We start from the raw sequence: 19,399 nt of genomic DNA, 5'->3' as shown, positions 1-19,399 counted from the left end.
TGACAGAAAAACAAATGGAGGGTTAATTTAAAGGCATAGAATGAGCCATATAAAGAATTAGCCATCAAGTTGTTCCCAAAGACTGGCCAGCATGTGAGTGATTTTGTGTGAAATTTGGGATGGCAGCTTATCCATTGGTTCTGGCTTGACAAACATGTCACACTTAGATAAATAACCAAGGTGATTTGCCTGCAAGGAGAAAAGCAAATTATTACTTTCCAAGAGAAAAACCTACCCAACTCTAACACTTAAAAATTAAATTCCCACTGCCAGCAATGACATATGAAATGACACCCTGGTCACTTATACAATTTTCCTCCTTGAATCAAATACTTGCTGCATGTTTATTTTTCTTGATCTGTATACCTGCAACACTGGCTACTGATATGGGCGGCTTCACTTCAGAGCTGCATTAGTTTCATTTCCTGTTTCTCTCCTGTTGGCACGTCTTAAGTCTCAATAATCACGAAAAATATTTTAAATGAAACTGGTGCACTGAAAATTGCACTGTGCCCTTGGAAAGCCCAGCACAGAGCTTGGTCTACAAGAGACATGGTTTGGTACCGTCACAATAACAGCAAAGAATAAGATAAACAGCTCCAAACCACCCTTCTCTTGTACTTGGTGCATGCTGCTGACAGCTTCTTTGACAAAATACAAACTGCAGAATAAATCACAGTGAATAAAACCCAACCATACGTAACATAGTTTGATAGTCCATGGTGGTTTGTGGGGTGAATTTCAGCTAATTTATTCCCAGTTTGCAAAGGGAAGCTTTTGTTTTCTTGTGTTTTTGAGCAGCTGCACTCAGACAGGCAAATACAGAGCCTCCAACATATTTGTGCTCCTGTTCTGGCTTACCCAGGACCTGGTAATGACATTGTCAACAAGAGCATCCTGGGCACCAGGAAGAGGGAGAGGCTGCTGGCACCTCTGTGTTACCCTCATGAAGCAGTGCAGAGGTGTGGGGTGCACAGCTGGACCTTGATCTGCAGCTAACCCCCACTGCTGCTCGCCTGCAGACTCTGTACACTTTCCAGCCATGAGTCCTTTCTCCCTCTTTTCCAGACTGATTTTTGTTCCTCTCCTTAATAATATGATTTACAACTGTGCCAGTGGGGAAGGAAGAGGGGAAGAAGCTTGCTTGGTTGGTTCTTTCCAGAATCTGAAGTGGGTACTTTCTTATTTTGGAAAAGACTTTGAAAACATGGAGCTAACTGGGAAGCATTTTGTTCCCTGTTCAAACAGGCTGTAACATATATTTTCTATAGTGTCTAAACTTCTACAGCTTTCAAAAGTGTAAACTAACATGACCAAAGGCATTATATGATAAGAGAGATGTAATTTACTGTAATAAATGACTCAATGTTCTTAAACTCTCGCCAGTCAAAGTGATGTTTGGAAGTGCAGTGATGGCCATCACTAAGGCAACATTTTTCAGGATTTGATTTTCTAACTCTATGACAGGGCTTGCAGATAAGAGAGTCAAATGAATTATCATCTCTCAAGGAAATAATTGAAAGCTTTGAGTGGGCTCAGGAAGCACTTGAAAACTGTTAGCTATAAATCCATGCCCCTGCAGTCCACCCATAGACACAACTTGCCAGCAGAAATGGTCAGGAATGCATCTGGACCTGGTCTCACAGACCTATCACACAATCACATCCCATTCTTTCCTTAGTCCTCTTGGAATAGTCATTATATCACTGCAAAATTACTGTAAAATTATATCAATCTGTATGATGTCATATTGACTTTAAATTACATTGAAAAATTAGACTGTATATGTTTAATTTAAGTAAATAATTCCAAATAGCACAAACGTTAGCCCCTTGTTTGTGATCTTTTTAAACTAGAGTTAATTGACTGCCAACTAATTCAAGGTCAGTAAGAGTATTGTAAAGGCTAATCTAGACACTCCACAAAATATGTGTTTATCTCTGACATGTTCAGGCTAGTGTTTACTGTTGCAATCATTAATTTGAACTAATTGGCAGTTGGCAATCAATCAGCTAGAAAACCCAGGACTCCCAGCTCTTGTTTAGGCAAAATAAAACTCTCAGAAAGTGTATCCCCATTTAAATAGCTATTTTTGTAATATGTCCATCACAGAGGGAAAGCAGGACTGCCAAATGCTCCATTTCCACATATTAATTTCTTTTCTGATTATCTCCCCCTCTTTGTAAGATTGCTCAAGTTAATGTTCTCTCTGTACCCCAACTCTCTCCCTTGGCTGCCTCCCAACTTCATCACTCATGTGGTAGCACAGTTTGGCTAAAGGTTTCCTCATATGTGAATCACAAAGCATGTCTCCAGATACTGTAGGCTTTAAATCCACAGTGGCAATTGATCTGTGTAATGATGTGTCTCAGTAACAAGGGAAAAACATGGGTGAGTGACAGAGAAACTGGATGATTAGAATCAAGGGCACAAGATGTTTACAAGTTGGCCTTGCAGGAAATCTTCCCTAACATACATTCCTGGCTAGCAAAGGGCTTGGTTATAATCAGTCAGAAACATAGCAATTCACATCTTCTGAGTTTCCATCCACCAGCCCAGAATGGTGAGCAGGCAGGAATCACCAGAAATACACAGCAATGAACTTCTAACCCAAAGGTGCCCACCTGCTGGGTCATACTGGGGGTTGTATTTACACACACAAATAAATATCCGAATGCTTTATTTTGTTCTTCCTCAAGCTAAACAGAGGTCTGATAACTGCCTTCCAGCACAATGCCTGTGAAGACTTCTCTACCTTGTTTTGCACAACAGCTTCCACAGCACTGCATTTTATGTTGAGGGAGTCACAGCATCTGAGAGTTGCCTGCTTACAGCCTTTGATGCTGGGAGTTTTTACTGCAGTTGGCCCCAGTCGTCCCTTCTACTCTAGCCTGCTTAACCTTGGTGTGCACAAGGAATTCTCTCTTATCAGGCCATAAAAGACTTGGTGCAAATTTCAGCAAGACCCAAAGTGTTTACATTAAGCTCTATCTTGTACACAGTAATGCCTAAAAATTAGATGACTGAGCCCAGAAGAGAAATTCCTTGGTTTTTCAGACTTGCCCAGTTTTAGACTAGCCAGCTTTTCAGTTTTGCAACTCCTACTATCATTACTGCTGCCTCCAGGCACCTGAATTTTCCAACACAGTGTTATTCTGTTTTATGGCAAGGGGGGAGGACTGACCAGTCTGACTGACTCTGAGCATTGCATCTTGTTTACTCTTTTCCTCCTGCATTACCAAAGCCTGGACCAGTTCCACAGCTATGAGATCAGCACCTTTCTTGGCCCTGCAGTTTTGGATGGAAACTGGACACTTGTGGTTGCTGCCTACAAATAGTCACTGTGATCCTCCTCTCCTTCAGTGGGAAACACCCCCAAGAGCCAGAGGGTGCTGCTGCCTCCCCACTGTGAGAAAAACTCTTCTCCATTCTCCTTCTTCCTCTGTTAAGAGCTTGGGATGACTCAGGACAGAAATGGAGCTTTCAGCACAGCTGAACGCACAGCATAGCCACAGCTGCACCCAGAGGCAACAGCAAAAGGTGTGTGCCTCAGATCAATCTGCTTACATGCTGAGTTTGTTTGTCTGCAACTATATCCCTTAATATTTCACATTTACAGCACAATTTACCTCCACTGTGCTTTGACAACAGCCAGTATTTCCAAAGTAAAAGGTCAGTAGTCAAGGGCCAATGACTGATTTAGCAGAGCTGCAATAGCCATCCCACTGCTGCTGGGAAAACTGTTCCTGTGCTGGGGTGTGCCAGCCTCCCGCTCACAGTGCTGGGAGCTGACACTGCTGCCCAGGCACCCTCCTGGCACGACCAAATCATAAATTAAACATCTTCTTCTTAGCTCATCTTGCAGGCTGCCCTGAAGACTGTCACAGAGTTTTGTTTATCTTTTGTAAACGGTGTGCTTCCCCTTCCTTCTCATGGGATTTGCTTCCTGATTTCCTTCTTGCAGCTTGAACTTCTAGAGGGTTTACCGACTGGTCTATATTTAGCTTTTGCATCCCCATGTATTCAGAAGAAGGACACATGGCACCTGCTCTTCAGCCAGCAGCTATTTTAAGCTCTTCTAAAATGGGGGATGGTATTTAGCACTTTATGCTCAAAGTTCACATACACACACATTTCTCTAAAACAAAGCTTTGCATATATTTGCCCCAGCCAACACATGCTGATAAAATCTGATTTTTTATCTTTATGTAACACCAGATTGGTCTGTAGTGACACCTCAAAGCAGCAAACATTAAACTCTGGAATTGCCCCTGCTATTGTAGCTCCGATTACACTCCATAAAAATACAAGTACCTTCTTAGAGTCTAGATAGACACTGATCCAGGTTTTGCTTTAGAAAGCAGAGATAAAACCAGCTGTATCAGCTACCCACTGCATTTGAATAGCTTTATAATTTCTGTGTAATTTTCTGGTACAAAACTGAACAAAAGTTTGGAGGTTTCATGGCAGTTTTCCATACAGGCTCAGAATGAGACTTGGAGGCTTTCTGAAGCCTCGTGCCTCACCTCTCATGTGGCACCTGAATCTTGAGCACTGACTGTCTTGAGCATGCCCCCCAGTCTCAATTCAACACAAGCGCTACCAAAGTAACCTTAAATTTCTCTGATCACTCTTAAGAGAATAATTTCTTACTTTCACCAACAAGTTTGGATACCTCCCTGTTTTCCTCAGATGTCACATGGTGCCCAGACTTTCCTAGGGCTGTTCCTAGAAAACATAGGTTGATGCTCCCAAAAGATAGTACTTACATTAAAGCCCTTGTGCCATGCCACCAAGCAGTGACATTAAGGAAGCTGTTCATCAGACTTACCCGAACAAAGAGAAGAGCTGAGCAGAGGAAAAAGTCGGGCAGAAAGCTCAGACAAGGGCACGCCAGCAACGGGACACTGGTTCTGTAATCCTGCCACTGAGGGAAGAGGGACGGGAAGACCAAGTGAGGAGGGAAGGACAGAATGACACAGGAGGAGCAAGCAGTGCAGGGACTGAGTGCGCACTGTGCAGGGACCGTCTCTGATAGGTGCAGTGGGAGCTGCCTGCTGGCTGGCAGCCTGAGCCAGCTATGTTGGCTATTCCCTGCTCTGACAGAGATAGCATGAGAGATTAGAGAGTTGGGCCCTCAGAAAGAGAAAATAAAGGAAGGATACTTACACAGCTGCTACCCTTCAAATTTAAGTCTTAAACCCTCAATAACTTGAGGCATTGTGCTGTGTAAAATTTGTCTGTATTGACTATAGATTGGTCGAACTTGGTTGAATTTTTCTGTGTCTACCACAAAGACTGGGATGGATTTCCATAATGTGAACTCCCAGCTGTGACTTCCCTTTTCAGCCTGGAATTTGGGCAGGATTTGTTAAAAACAGACTAATCCCTAATCATAGACTCACTGGCTGGAAGAGACCACAGGACGTCTTTAGTTCGAGCTCTTGCTTGAAGGAAGCTCAGCTGTGATCTCAGACTAGGTCTCTCAGGGCTTTAAATTAATCTTTAAAATCTCTGTGGATGGAGACTGCATGACCTCCCTGGGAAGCCTGTTATCTGACTTGACTCTCATGGCACTGAAAAAGTTTCTTTTTCTACCTAGCCTTAACTTCTCCTGTTCCAGCTTGTGCCTACTGTCTCTTGTCTTCCCGCTTTACACTCCTACAAAGATCCTGTGTCTATCTTCTTGATAATCTCCTCCAAAGCTGTCCCTTTTCCAGGCTGAACATCCAACCTCTCCTCACAGGACAAGTGCTCCAGTGCCAGCCACCCTGGTGCTCTTTTGTTGAATTGACCAACTTTTCCATTAAGGCAGCAATGTTAAAAGAGGTGAGTGGTGTAGCTGCCCCCCTGAACCCAGCAGCTCCAAACAAATATTGCAGCCAAGATAACCTTCCTGACCTACTGTCTGCATGAGACCGTGCTGGCTCATGTTGGCCCAAAGTTGTTGATACAAACAAGCAGAGCACTCCCCAGGAACTCAGCTGCGCACTGCTTTTGCAGCAACCAGAAATTCCCACTTCTGTGACCCACAAGCCACTCAAGCACTATCTTGAGATGCCATATCACCTAAGCACCAGCTGCTACCAACTCCCTAGAAAGAGATGTAGGTCAGTTCAATGCACAGATATGCAAATAATAAAAAAATTAGAGGCTGGTACTGGAAGTGGCAGCCAGGGCTATGAGAAGAGAAATGGGACTTGGTCTCCAGCAAAAAACAAAGAGGCTCAGAACAAAAGGTGGCAAAATAAATGTATACTATAACAATTTGGAGTAAGCCTTCAAACTGATCCATGGCAACAGAAGAACCAGAAATGTTTTGTGCCTGATTTACAAGGGATGTCAGAGAAAGCACCTCAGTATGAAGTACCAGTTCAGAAACAGTCTGTATGTTAGCAGCATCTCAAGACTTCTACTGGAGAGGAATAAAGGTCTTGCTATATTTGTGGAGATGGTGGGGCAAAAAGTTCACACTTAAGGTGTTTTCTCATTAGACTTATTTCTCTACTTGGAAAAGGCAGCTCCTATAATCTGGTGAAGCATGGGCATTGTGGCTTCAGTTCTTTCAATTTTCTTCAGACACTCATGGTGTCTGGGCAGTATTCCTAAGGAAGTCACTGTTTTAGGGGTGACAAAAGGGAGTGAGCTTGCAAGGACAGAGGCTTCTGTAGAAAATCTTTTGGGAGAGGGTTGGAAACTGGCTGGATGTGTTTTGAGAGAAGATAAAGTTCTGGGAAATGTTTGTGACAGGACAGTGTGGGTTATCAGAATACCCGTGAAGATAAGAGAGTTTGTATGGGCTCTTTGTGCTCCTCCTGATTTGAGTGAGGAATTCTCCTGTTCCAGTCCCTGTTCATTTTTCTTTTGAAATAAAATCAGCTCTGAGATCAAAATGGACAACTGAGCCACCAAGGAGCTAAGTAACAGCTGAGCTGCAGAAACTTACTCTGGCATATTCTCACTCCTTGGCAAACACAAGGCAAGACAGGTTCAGCTTTGCTGTCTTTCACTGGGGTTAAAGCTATTATGTGTCAGCTCATTTTTGCAACAGCCTGACAGCATGCATGGGAACCCTTATCACAGCTTGAATGACATGATGGGATTCACTGGACACTGGGAACTTGGTCATGTCCCTGAGACATCAGAGTGTACTGATAACAGGAATAGTTGAGGTTATCATTATAAAAATCAGCTGCAAGTAGTACAAAAACTACATATTCTGAGTTGTTCCTAAACATACAAGTAAATAAAACAGTCTGTGGTTGAGTTAGGAAAGATAAAGGCACAGATAAAATCAGCATTACTAAGTTTGTGGGGAGTATGTGGGTGTAGCTTCAGAAGATTAAAAGGACTCTGCTGGATTTTGTGCTGTGAATTGCAATAACTGTCTTAAGAATGGAAAGGGAAACTCAGAGAAATTTAGAGGAGTGTGTTGAAACTGCCAGGCAGGCAATTTACATGCTGAGGACAGCCAGCTGACTGGCACTTGGACTACGCATGCTGGGATGGTTACATCTGGCCAGCTCAGGAACGAGTGGACTGAAAATGCTTTCTGTGAAGCCTGCACAGTGTCTGAGGTTTCAACTTTTGCAATGTTTTAGGCATTTCATGTCCCTTTTTTGGAGAAGAGGAAGCAATCATCCCAAATATGTGAGAAGGAGAAGAAATGTACCTTCCTCACATTAAAGCTAGATAACTCCTTGAGAATTTGCAGGAACAAAACTGAGTTTATTTTACTGGTGTTTTCAGCTATGAGCTGGATTGCATATCAATAACCCTGTGCTCTCTTTGTTGCACAGAGGCATTTCCACGGAGGTCATAGGGAATATCATAAACAAACTGTCTATTTCTGGATTAAATGTAATCATCATCAACACAAATCTACTAAAGGACAGACTTCCCAGGGGAAGAAAAAATTTCTACCTGTATTTGTCATCTGCTCTATATTAAATATGTTCAGTCATACCAAATGGAAGGACAAGTTCATAATTAAATAAATGCTATTGAAGCTTTTGGGTTTCCTTCCTGTCTTCCTCTGACATACCTTTTCTCTTCTTTGCCTAGGCCATTTTACACAGCTGCAACATTCAGCTCTCCCCTGCTGATGCTCCCTGCTCTCCACTCACTCTCCCTCACTCTCTCCAGCACTAATATTGCTTTTGGGAATTTTTTATGTTTTCTGTGTCCCATGGGATAGTTTAGGTGAAAGACCAATGGTTCATGTTTACAGTCTCTCAAATGCTCAAGGGTTTTAAAAAATGTCAACTATGAAGGCAATGCTATGTTGGTTAAAACCACTTTAAAAGGTTTTGAGGGTTTCTTTTTCACCACAAGCAATGGCAAACCTTAGTTCTTCTTCCACCTAAATGAACGCTGAGTTTCTGCAGAAGCCCTAATACCCCTGGCAGTCATACAGACTGGCTTGTCCTGCAGGCCAGTCTTTTGACAGAAGGCAAAGAAGCTGTAGAGGTTCTCCTGCCTTCTGCCCTGGCAAGGAAAGGGCTGTCTGCACCCCTCTGCAACTTGTAGCTGCTCTGTTCCATGAGACCCTGCTTGCCAGCAGCAGGAAAAAATCTGGAGACTAGCATTCCCAGTCCTGTCACACACAGGGATGCAGACCTCAGTGGACTGCCATGGTCTGCTACTTCAGTGCCAGATCCGTATCAGTGAGAGTATCATTTTGTTATTCTTGTGCAGAACTTCTCCAAGAATCTGAATGAGCTTTTCATGGCTTTCCTCCTGAACAGTTTTTGGTTTATTTTTTGACAGATACAGGTTTTTCAAATTATAGTGTGCAGGGACAGAACCACTTGCTGTAACACAACTATTTCTGTCAATTATATTATAAACATCATTGGAAGGCCAAGTGAATCCTGGGCTGCATCAAAAGCAGCATGGCCAGCAGGTGAAGGAAGGTGATTATCCTCCTCTATTCTGCCCTTGTGAGACCCCACCTGCCCAGCTCAGCACAAAAAAGGCATGGACCCATCGGAGCAAGTCCAGAGCAGGGCCACAAAAATGTGGGAGGGCCTTTCCAATGAAAAAACACTGAGAGTTGGGGTTGTTCAGCTTGGAGAAGGGAAGATCTGGGGAAACCTTATAGCAACCTTCCAGTACTTAAAGGGAGCTTATAAAAATGAGAAAGAGTGGCTTTTTACATGGTCAGATAGTGATAGGACAAGGGGCAATTGCTTCAAACTGAGAGATGGTAGATTTACATATGAGGAAGAAATTCCTTTTTCTGTGAGGTTGGTGAGGCATTGGAATAGGTTGCCCAGAAAAGTTGTAAATGCCCCATTCCTGGAAGTATTCAAGGCCAGTCTGGATGGGGTTTTCAGTAACCTAGTCTAGTGGAGGATGTCCCTGTCTGTGGCAGGGAGGTTTGAACTAGAGGGTCCCTTCCAACCTGAACCACTCAATGGTTCTGTGATTCTATGAAATAACATTGATCTGTTCTGTTTAAATATGACCATAATATACTTTTGTAAATACATAACAATATATTTACCACATGATAATATACAGTAACAAGCAGGCATGTCATATAGATAATGGAACTATAATTTTGATGAAGAATTTAGAAATGCCTATAAACATAAAACATATCATTTGAATTTAGAAAGAGCCCTCATAATGGGTCTTGAGACACAGAAGCATAGTGACATGTGAACAGTGGTCTAGAAGTCAGAAGGCTGCTGCATCTGGCAGTGTTTTCCTGCCATTGGCACCTACAACTAAACCAGTGTTGGGAAAGTCCTAGGATTTTCCAATGAAAAGTTTGTCAAGACCAATCTCCACTGGGTTTAATTTACTTTGATAGAAACGCTGTAAACACCAGGACCAATAGGACATTTTCCATGATGGTCTCTTAGGAATAATTTCTCTCCTGTTTAGTCCTGTGTTAATGTGAAAAAAAGGAGGAGAGGGGGAGTAATATATTTGCATTCCACACTGTATCAATTTTCTACAGATTTCCTAGCTCCACATCAATCTCAAAAGGGTTGGAAGGTTGTGATTTGCCTTCTAATAAGATTTTATGGCCTGAAGGGTTTGTCATATACCTAATGTTTGCCATGTTTTTTTCTTCCAGAGCTGAAAGATCCTGACTACCAATGGCACTTAATAATGCAGCCAAATTAGCTGACACAGAAAACCCCAATAGGCAACAGACTTAACCATTTTAAGCAAATAATTTAATTCTTAATCTACATCACTAAGAATATAATTTCTGCACTGTAGCAAGGAAACCACTCTAAGAATCTGGAGGGAATCCCCATGGTCTGCTACTGAGCAGTTTTTGATTTATTCTTGGAAAGATTCAAGTCTTTTGAAACTTTAAGAGCTAGCAAAATCAATTATCAGGGTTTCAATTTTCTCCGGGCAATTTCCACTGCTTTAGCTTGCCCAAGAGACAGACTCTACATAAATACATTATGCTATGTGCTACTTGGAGAATTTGGCAGAGTCGAGAATAGCTCCACTTGAAAAATCACACAAAAGGTAAAGAAAACCCTCAGGTGAGGCATGCAGTCACACCTAAATGCATATCAGCAGTTTGAAAATAACTCTTCTCCAATATATAAAGGTAATTTATTGGGAAGGGAAAGAGCAGTATTAGCTGTTTCGAGTTATTCTGGTACTGCAGTGAAGTTACTACTGATTTACACCATTATAAGCAAACACAAATCTAGCATGAAGCTTCAAAAAGGTACTGAATCCTGAAACAATCGATTTTTGTAATGTATTTTCATTTTGAAATGATATTCCTCTGGCCTGAAATGATCTTCTATCAACACATGGTGGAAACAGAGTTGGGCCAAGTCAACCATCAACCCCAGACATTTTCTGTACCTGCCAGGGGAAATCTCTGGGCCCAATTCAGATGTGATCATGCTGTAAATCACATATCAAATGTAATTGGGAAGTCTTTTAAATGTCAGTGTTATATTGGTCAAGAGTGAGTTGTAGAGAAGAAATTATCTATTCTGGCATGATAATGTAGACTGAATTATTTTGTAAAAGGTACTTGTCTTTGTCTTTTCCTCCCTTTTCTAAATCCTTCCATTTGCTAGTAATGTTCACTTGCATCAGTTTCATTATCAATATGTATCATTTATTTTAGATTGCTGTTAGAACTGGCTTATAAAAATTAGAAATGGAAAAGACTCATTAAAGGCTCAGTCCTGCAGCTGCTTCGTGTGTGGAGCTGTCATTGATTTCCCAAGCAGCACCTGCTTGTGAGCAGCAGAGAGAATAAAGCAAATTAGAAATTGAAGGCTTGAATCTCTCAGCTGTATGGGCTGTACACGGGCAGGGAAGCATCTCATAATTGAAGCCAAGCATCCTTCTCTGGAAAGGTCCAAACTCAGCTGAAAAACAGCACTGAGGTTATGACTAACCTGTCTAGGAATACTGGAGGAAAGATTAGGGGTTGACACAATGAAAATGACACATATTGAATGCCATTGGAAATCAGGGGAACATTTGTGGTGAAACATAAAGATCTCTAGAAAGAAGTGGGAAAATAAGAGACAGTGATGGTGAAATAAGTCCTAACAAGGATCTTATTTTATAGGATAATGACAGGGTGGACAATGAACTCTTAGTTCAGAAGGAATGATCCTGTGAACAGCAGAACTGGCAGCACTACTCGGTGATGTCTAAAATTGCTGCTGATGTAAACACCAATGACCTATTTTAAGGCATGCATGGAAAGAGAATCACTACATGGAAAATGCAAAAGGATGCAAGAGGTATGCACTGGCAGATCAGAACTGTGAAACAGCGTCAGCTGGATTTTTATAAGGGTTTTCTAGACATGCAGAAGCACCTTATTAAACATAACATTTGTGGGACCAAATTAATAAAGAAGAAAAAAGAACCCAAGAGATGAAAGGGTGAACAAAGAGAGGTGAGAGCAAGTTTCATATTTTACTAAGCTGAAAGACAAACACAAGAGTTGACACCAATGTCCCCAACTGGTTGAATATAGTAAATCTTCATTCTGTGTACATAAAAAGCCTATGCAAGTCATATTCATTGAGAAAGGCAATTTGGTCTCTAATTTAGATTCCAGACTTGAATAGGAGTATACAGACAGATACATACATGCATAATATTTAGCCTTAGGTATGTTCAGATGTGCCTCCAAAACTCTTATTACCATGAATTTAAAGAGTGTTTTTCCTCTAACAGCATTCTAAAGGAGAGGATGGGTCAGATCTGAGTGTTTTTCAATAGCCTCAGAGCAGTTATGTAATTTGAGACTCTCAAACTATTTGGAGTATGGGGAATTGCTGAACTAAGGGAAGAAAATTAGCTATTTAGTCCCCTCACTTGGAATCAGAGAGAACAATTCTAGTTCACTTGGAAACTCGTCATTAGGCAATCTGTAATATTGTCTGTGTTTCTATATCATTGTAAGATACATCACTAGCTACTGTTTGCTTCTGTGGCTTCCAGTGTTTTCCAGTTGTGTGGTAGCTTGCATGCAAGATTGTAATATAACCTATTAAGTAACTTCCAGCAGCAGTGAACTGCGAAAAGCACATTGTAGTCATTATTTGAAAAGGTAAACTGAGACATAAAGTGTTATATGTTAATGCACAATAAATAAGGACTTGCCCAAGGTCATGCAGATAGGAACAAGATGTGCTCAGATTCTTTTGTACTTTCATTGTGGCATGCTTGCTTAATAGAGGAGGACCAGACTTGCATACTTAGAGTGAAAGGGAAGTCTGCCTCACAAAAATGTTGTCTTTGTGTGCTTTAGGTGCCTTCACTTTCTGCAAAGAGTTTACATGGGTTGAAAAATTCATGCAACCTGTCCAGTCAGCTTGAGCAATGATGGTCTAAAACCAACACTGCTTTTAACAAAGGAGGACTAAATTAAGTAAATAGAGGACTGAAGGGCCTAAATGTTAACCAATTTAATCTATTCATGTACAAAGGAACTGTAGTCCACATGATCAGGGAAATGTGTAATTCTGATTTTCATTAAATTCAGAAAACATTTGTGAGATCTCTGAGAAATTTCAGAGGTTGTGACTATGACTATGACAACCCACAAAGGAGAATGCAAATAAAATCATGTGACTGTAATATCATTATTCTAATGACTAATATATATTACCTTTCCTCAGTTTGTTTTCCTTCCTCACTGCTCCCCCCCCAATAACTTGATCTCTCATCTGTCTTCCCTGTCTGGTAAGATAGACAGTGAATAAGTCACCCAGAGCCACCATTCTGTTACATTATTGTGCTTTCCTGGTGCAGCAGGCTCCTACTGTCTGGTTGTACCTCCAGGCTTCTCAGTATTGGCTTCTGTGCCATGATCTTTTCACTCTACGAGATCAGCTAGCACAGCAGGCAAGGATAGTCACAATTCCTAAGACTGTGGACTGTTTTACCAACCACAAAATCGTTTAAAAAAGTTAAAACCACTCTTTAGTCCTATCCTTTCTCACTTCTTTGCCAGTCATAAAGAGGAAAATCTTTTGGAGGGCACACCAGTCAGTAAGGCCCCCAGAAACCTCCTACGTGCCAGCCAACAGCAAGCAAGGGGAAAATACAGTTCTTTATAGTCTGGTTTTCTCTGTATTCTCTTTCCTTTTATGTCACCATCTAACATTTGACTAGGTCCTTGTGAGGCTCTATCAATTTCAAAGTCCTATTCCATGACCCAGTTCCTTCGTAGACTGTCAGGTGTCAAGGACACCCACAGGTCATCAAACTTCCACATAATGTTCATCAACAAAGTGGAAGAAGAAAGTCATGCAGCATTTCATCATGAAATTACCCTTCTCAGGCCACAAACACTGAGGAGTCATGAATCCGGTAACTCTTGGCACAATCAGGTGTAAGCTGGCAACTTGCCTTTCTAAAGGAAAGTACAAAGTCTCCCTGATAACAATGGATGCTTTACTGGCAGTGTGAATTGGTTTGGATGTTAAATATTATCTACACCCATATCTTTACTATTTTAGCAGAACAACCAGAAAACAAGTGTCTAAACTCCGAAGATGTTACATACATGAAAGTGATTCATGAATGTACTTAAGCTTCTGTAAAAAGCAACATGCGATTTCCTTACAATGAAAGAGGCTGACTAAAGCCACTGACAAGCACTTTGGGGCTGCTCATTTTTGTGAGGGAGGAAAAAATATAGGAAAATGTTAGTCAATGATATTTCCATCTACTTTCCTTCTCAGCAGTTAAAGGCCACCTGCCACCAGGGTGGTACAAAACCCACAAAACGAAGAAAGAAGACATTTTCAAGTTATTTCACTTTAGACTGAGGAAAAAGGGTAATCAGAAGGTCACAGTAGTTTATTATCAGAATGATTTTCACAGTAATAAACCTCAATAAGTTAATGTCAGAGGAAAACATGGATCAGAATGTACTTTAATCCATTCTTGACCCAAACATCACTAGAGGATTATACTCAAATATGTGACACTCTATTTGAATTAAGTTAATGACAACATCAAACAGACTCTCAGTCATCACAGTGATTGCGAATTCTGATGTAATCCAATCTGAAATTATCACTGTTACACGAGGTGTTGGAATTAGAGAGGATGGTTAATGTCTCCATCTGCAGTGCTGTGCTCATGCAACACTTTACCTTGATCCAGCAGTGTCTCCAGCAACACCACTCCAGACTCTCAAGAAGGACTTAAACGACCTAAGACTAATTTACACTACTATGGTATAATCTGGCCAAGCAACATATAGTCCTCCTAAAATGACTAATGGGTTCTGAGCACTTTTAGGCTCACTGAATCTGATGGGGTGACTTTGAGGGAGCTGAAGCTGCATTAGACTCAGAATATGCTATGCAGTTTTGGCATAAAGTGGTGCCTACACTCCGAAAAAAGATCCCAAGTCTATGGCTATACTGGATAAGCCATCAGTCAGGCCTTGATTTTTGACTTGAACTTCACTGACCAAGCAGTTACCTAGGTCAGAACCCAAAGATCAATGATCTAGATTTTGGTTATAAAATATATCTGGAAAAAATCACAGGTGAATAATAAAGTTGTCCTGTTAATCTTTACCATGCAAGACCACTGTCTTTTGAAAGCTAACCATAAAAACCCAAAAACCCAAAATCAAAATCAACCTCAAATGAGCAAAAAACCCCACAAAAAAACCACAAACTGAACTAAACCAAACCAACAAACAAAAAAACCCAAACAAAACCAACCAACCAACCAAACAAACAAAAAAAACACACAACCCTCCTGAACTTTGCCTTATCTTCAATCAGAGTTATGACAATGCCATTTAGGGCAAAGCTGTTACACACAGTGAGAGCTGGAGAGATCTGAAGGAGAGGCAAGGAAGAAAATTAATCTCCTTTCCTTCCTTAGGCCAAAATACTGAGAGTTCAGCTTTGGAGTTCAGAAGTGCTCTGCTTCACTGATTCCTGTGGAGCCAGAAATCTTTGCCCTTTAAACACAGACCTTGGTAACAGAGCTTGGGGAAAAACAACACAGTCCTCTAATAAAGGACTTCATTCCTTGCAGTATTTATGTGTAAAACAAGCCATGTCAAAAAGACCCCTGCACTAAGAGGTTTGGGCTAAAGGAATCAGTCTAGTAGAGTCGCTGTGTGTATTAATCTAATTTTTGTGAAGGCATTGTAGAATTGCCAAGAAGCAATTCTTGCATTAGGCAAAGGCTCTACTCCATAAGCATCCATCACTATTCACTCTGACTACATTCATTCAGTTAAAATGTATACGATAAATCAAATTAAAAGGCTGCTCTTTTAAATACTTTAATCAATATGAAAGGCAAGGCTTTAGCTACACCTAGCTACAAGCTCCTAGTACTGCAGCCTCTCTGCAGCACTCTGACGGCTAGGATTTATCTGTCGCGGTAAAATAACTACTGCTCCTCTTCAATACAGAAATTGTGAATTGAAACTAAGCACTTCCAAGTAAGTATCAACAATTTAAACAGCTCCTTGTAAAAATCTGTGATTATCTGTTCATTGGCATCTTTCACGTAAAGTGTTTAATTAAAATGTTAGGCAAAGTCTTAAAAGGAGACAGCTCAGAGAAGAGACCGAGAAGTGTGGTGATGGGATGGAGGGCTGTCCTGCAGCAGGTCCCTCTCTGCGGAGCCAGGGGCGGAGCAAAATGACTCTCACAGGTTGCTCTGCTCCTTATAGGGCAAAGTCACAAGGTGACTTGTGACAGACCAGTTGTCACCCTCCCCTACCTTCCCAGGGCACAGCTGCAATAATGCACCGCACTGGCTGACCGTGCATCCCAAAGCAAACACGCTGCTGCCCAAAATACTCTCAGTGGTTACATTTGCCCTGATTAAACCAGAGTGAGGACATGAGGAAGCAAAGGCCTGTGGTGCTTCGTGGCCGCTGAAAGAGTCCCATCAGACAAACCTGAGATAGTGTATTACAAGGGATTTAAGAAGAGAGAAGGTGGATTTTATATGGAGCACAGAGCAGTTATGGCTACAACGGTTTCCAGCATGACAACTGATGGGAATGGGACTGCTCCCTACTCGCAGTCCAGGAGCAGGGACATCCATCCTGTGTCCACCCTCAAGAGCAGAGAAGCTGGTGCTCAAAACTGCAGGCTTCCTTGGCTCCATCCATCAGCAGCTTTGCTCACTTACATTCACCTAAGAAAATTCAGGTTTTTCTTATAAGTAACGGTCTACGAAGCAGGTTACCACCTCAACACCTCATGTTTTCTTGAATTCTCCACTTTTCTGGCATACAGTGTTGTGCCCTATCAGACATGAACAAAACCAACCTCTTCCAACCACTCCACTGACAGGCACTCATTCACAGCATGTGGTTAAGGATTTACTGGTCTTCAGAACTTTTCCCTAAAACTTTCTCTGCAATGGTCACTAATGTTTTTCTGCCTGCTACTTGGAAAGGCTTTGTATTCATCCCCATACCTGTATTTGAACCTTGCCCTTCATCTCCTTGTTGGATCACACAGTAGCCTTAGTGCAGCCTGCTGATAAGCAACCCAAAATGTAATTATATAACCCTTATAATCCTATAAGGAACCTAAAATATAACTATTTCTGTACAAAGAAGATGTGTGCAGAAGCTTGGTGTTTTCCCCTGTCATTGGGGAAATCCTAGGAATTCATTTCTGCCTTCAAATACCTACTCTACTTCACATAAAATTGATGGAGGGCATATAACTATATGATGTTTGTAGACAGAGATAATATCACTTATTAGACCAAATAATGTATCTTGAAGTAAATAGAAAACATTTTGAGTATCAAGCCTTTAAATAGGTATCCTGGCAGAGAAAGAGAGAGAGAGAGAGTGAGTAAAATCTGAAATACTCTGTGTTACTTGTGTTTGAATACCAGCAGATAAGACATTTTATATACTTCAGAAATGTCCCCCTCTCCTGCACAGTCCACTACAGCTAGCAAAGCAGCCTGCAGCAGAAAACTCACAGGGCAATTCTTAGGAGGCTCTTGGTCAAAACTGCCCTCAGCATCTTATTGCAGTGATCATCTGCTGAATAATTAGCTTTTGAGCTGAAGAAGTGCTGTGTACTTGCACAGTATGTAACTGTGCCACACTTCAGCCACAAAACTTCAGTACAGTAACTTCAGCCACAGTTTTAGGAACTTGACAATTCTGAAAGTTTCTTGTATATTACTTTATTGCTTATAAAATAGGTAATATGTTGCCAAATGAACACTCCAGTAGAGAGAGATAACAAAATGGCCCAGTGGAAAAAAAAAAGGTGTGAAAAGTGGTTAGCATTTCACAAAGCTGGATAAGGTGGAAAATGTTTTGCTTGGTTTTAATATGGGAAATCAGTCTTTCAAAATCTGTTTCAGGCCTGTGATCAAATTGGCCCTCTGTAATTTTTTAAGAGGGGGAAAGTCACAGCAGATGGAGAGGGACTGAACCAACTCTATTAAAAACCTGGTGTTGCAAATTTTTTCTAAAATGAGGCAAAGAGAATAAGAGAGAATCTACCATAACAGCAGCTCATCTGTTCAGTCATTTGATGTATCTCTTTATTGTTGCAGTTACTGAGACTCAGCTTTATCTTGCGCGTGAGCACAATAGTGACACCATATTGAAATGTGTAAATATATTTTCATAAACTATGTAAAACACCTCCTCTCTACTGACAAAACGATACACTTAGAATACATGAAATCCTGAGAAAATGCTGCTGCCTTGGGTTCCAAATTCCTCTGATTCTTCATCTGAGTTTTATTGCACATGCACTGTTATCTGACAAATATATCTGCCAGAGTATTTAAAAAATACTTTGTCTTATCATTTGAACAGCTCCTGTCAATGTTACCTAGTCCTTGTTCACACTGCTATTCCTATGAGTGATGATACAGAAATAGATCAGGTTAAGGTCAGTCTGTGTAGCCCAGCTCTGTAACACTGGCATTTCTTAATTCTGTCTGCAGTAAACCCAAAGTATTTTTGAAGAAATTAAGGCTTCAAAAAGGACAGCTGTAGGGTCAGGGACAAGAACTGCTTTTACTGACTTCATTTCCCTTCGCTCAAGGCTTGCAACCCACGATTTTGCTGGGATTTCTGATGCAAGGGTGTATTGTCCCCTTGGGTACCAGTTCCAACATTAAGCCCTGGTGCGCCACATAGCCAGGAGGAAGCGAAGACAGAGGGCAGAGGGCAGGATGAAGAAGGCAGGAACAAGGTAGGAACAGGAAAATTCCTATAGCCAGAAGTCATCTATGCCCTGATGAACTACTTCTGTGGGGCTCCACAGACACAAGCCTTTGGCTGACCACCAGCGATCCACAGGGCTCTGCATCCAACTGAATACGGAAAACATCTCCCTGGGGAAAAAGTGAAAAAAAAGAAGCGTGACTAAAAAATGAAACAAATGAAAGGAACTCCACAAATCCAGATGTTGGAATTTTCCAATCCCCCCTAGCAAGACAAGATAAGCAGGGGATAATCCTTGTTTATATAACTTTTTTTTTTTACTTTTTTTTTTTTTAACTAAAACCTTAGTAAAACCTGAAACCAACAGGCATGTTTTCACCAGGTTTGTGTACTTCTTTTCTAAATCCGCGCCGAGAAATATCGTGAGGGCCCGCGCCCCCCCTCGGGCCGGGTGCTGGGCAAGGTCGCCATCGGCGGGCGCGGCTCTCCGGGGGTCGGTCCCTCGGGCAGGGCAGAGACAAACACTCGGTCGGCCGGCTGTCGTGGCTGAGAGCCGTGCCCCTGCCGTGGCCCGGCACGCCTCGTGGCCAGCCCCTGGCCCCGCACAGCCCCGTCCCGCGGCGAGGACGGCGGCTCCCGGCTCGGGGGCGGCTCTCGGCCCCGCGCCCCCGCCCCCTCAGCGGGCCGGCGGCAGAGCGCGCGGCCGCCGCCTGGGGGCGCGCTGGCGCC

The sequence above is a fragment of the Cinclus cinclus genome, chromosome 3, assembly GCF_963662255.1.
Source record: "Cinclus cinclus chromosome 3, bCinCin1.1, whole genome shotgun sequence".
Classification (NCBI taxonomy): Eukaryota; Metazoa; Chordata; class Aves; order Passeriformes; family Cinclidae; genus Cinclus; species Cinclus cinclus.
The sequence above is the reverse complement of the archived record's forward strand: the minus strand, read 5'-3'. Positions refer to the sequence as shown.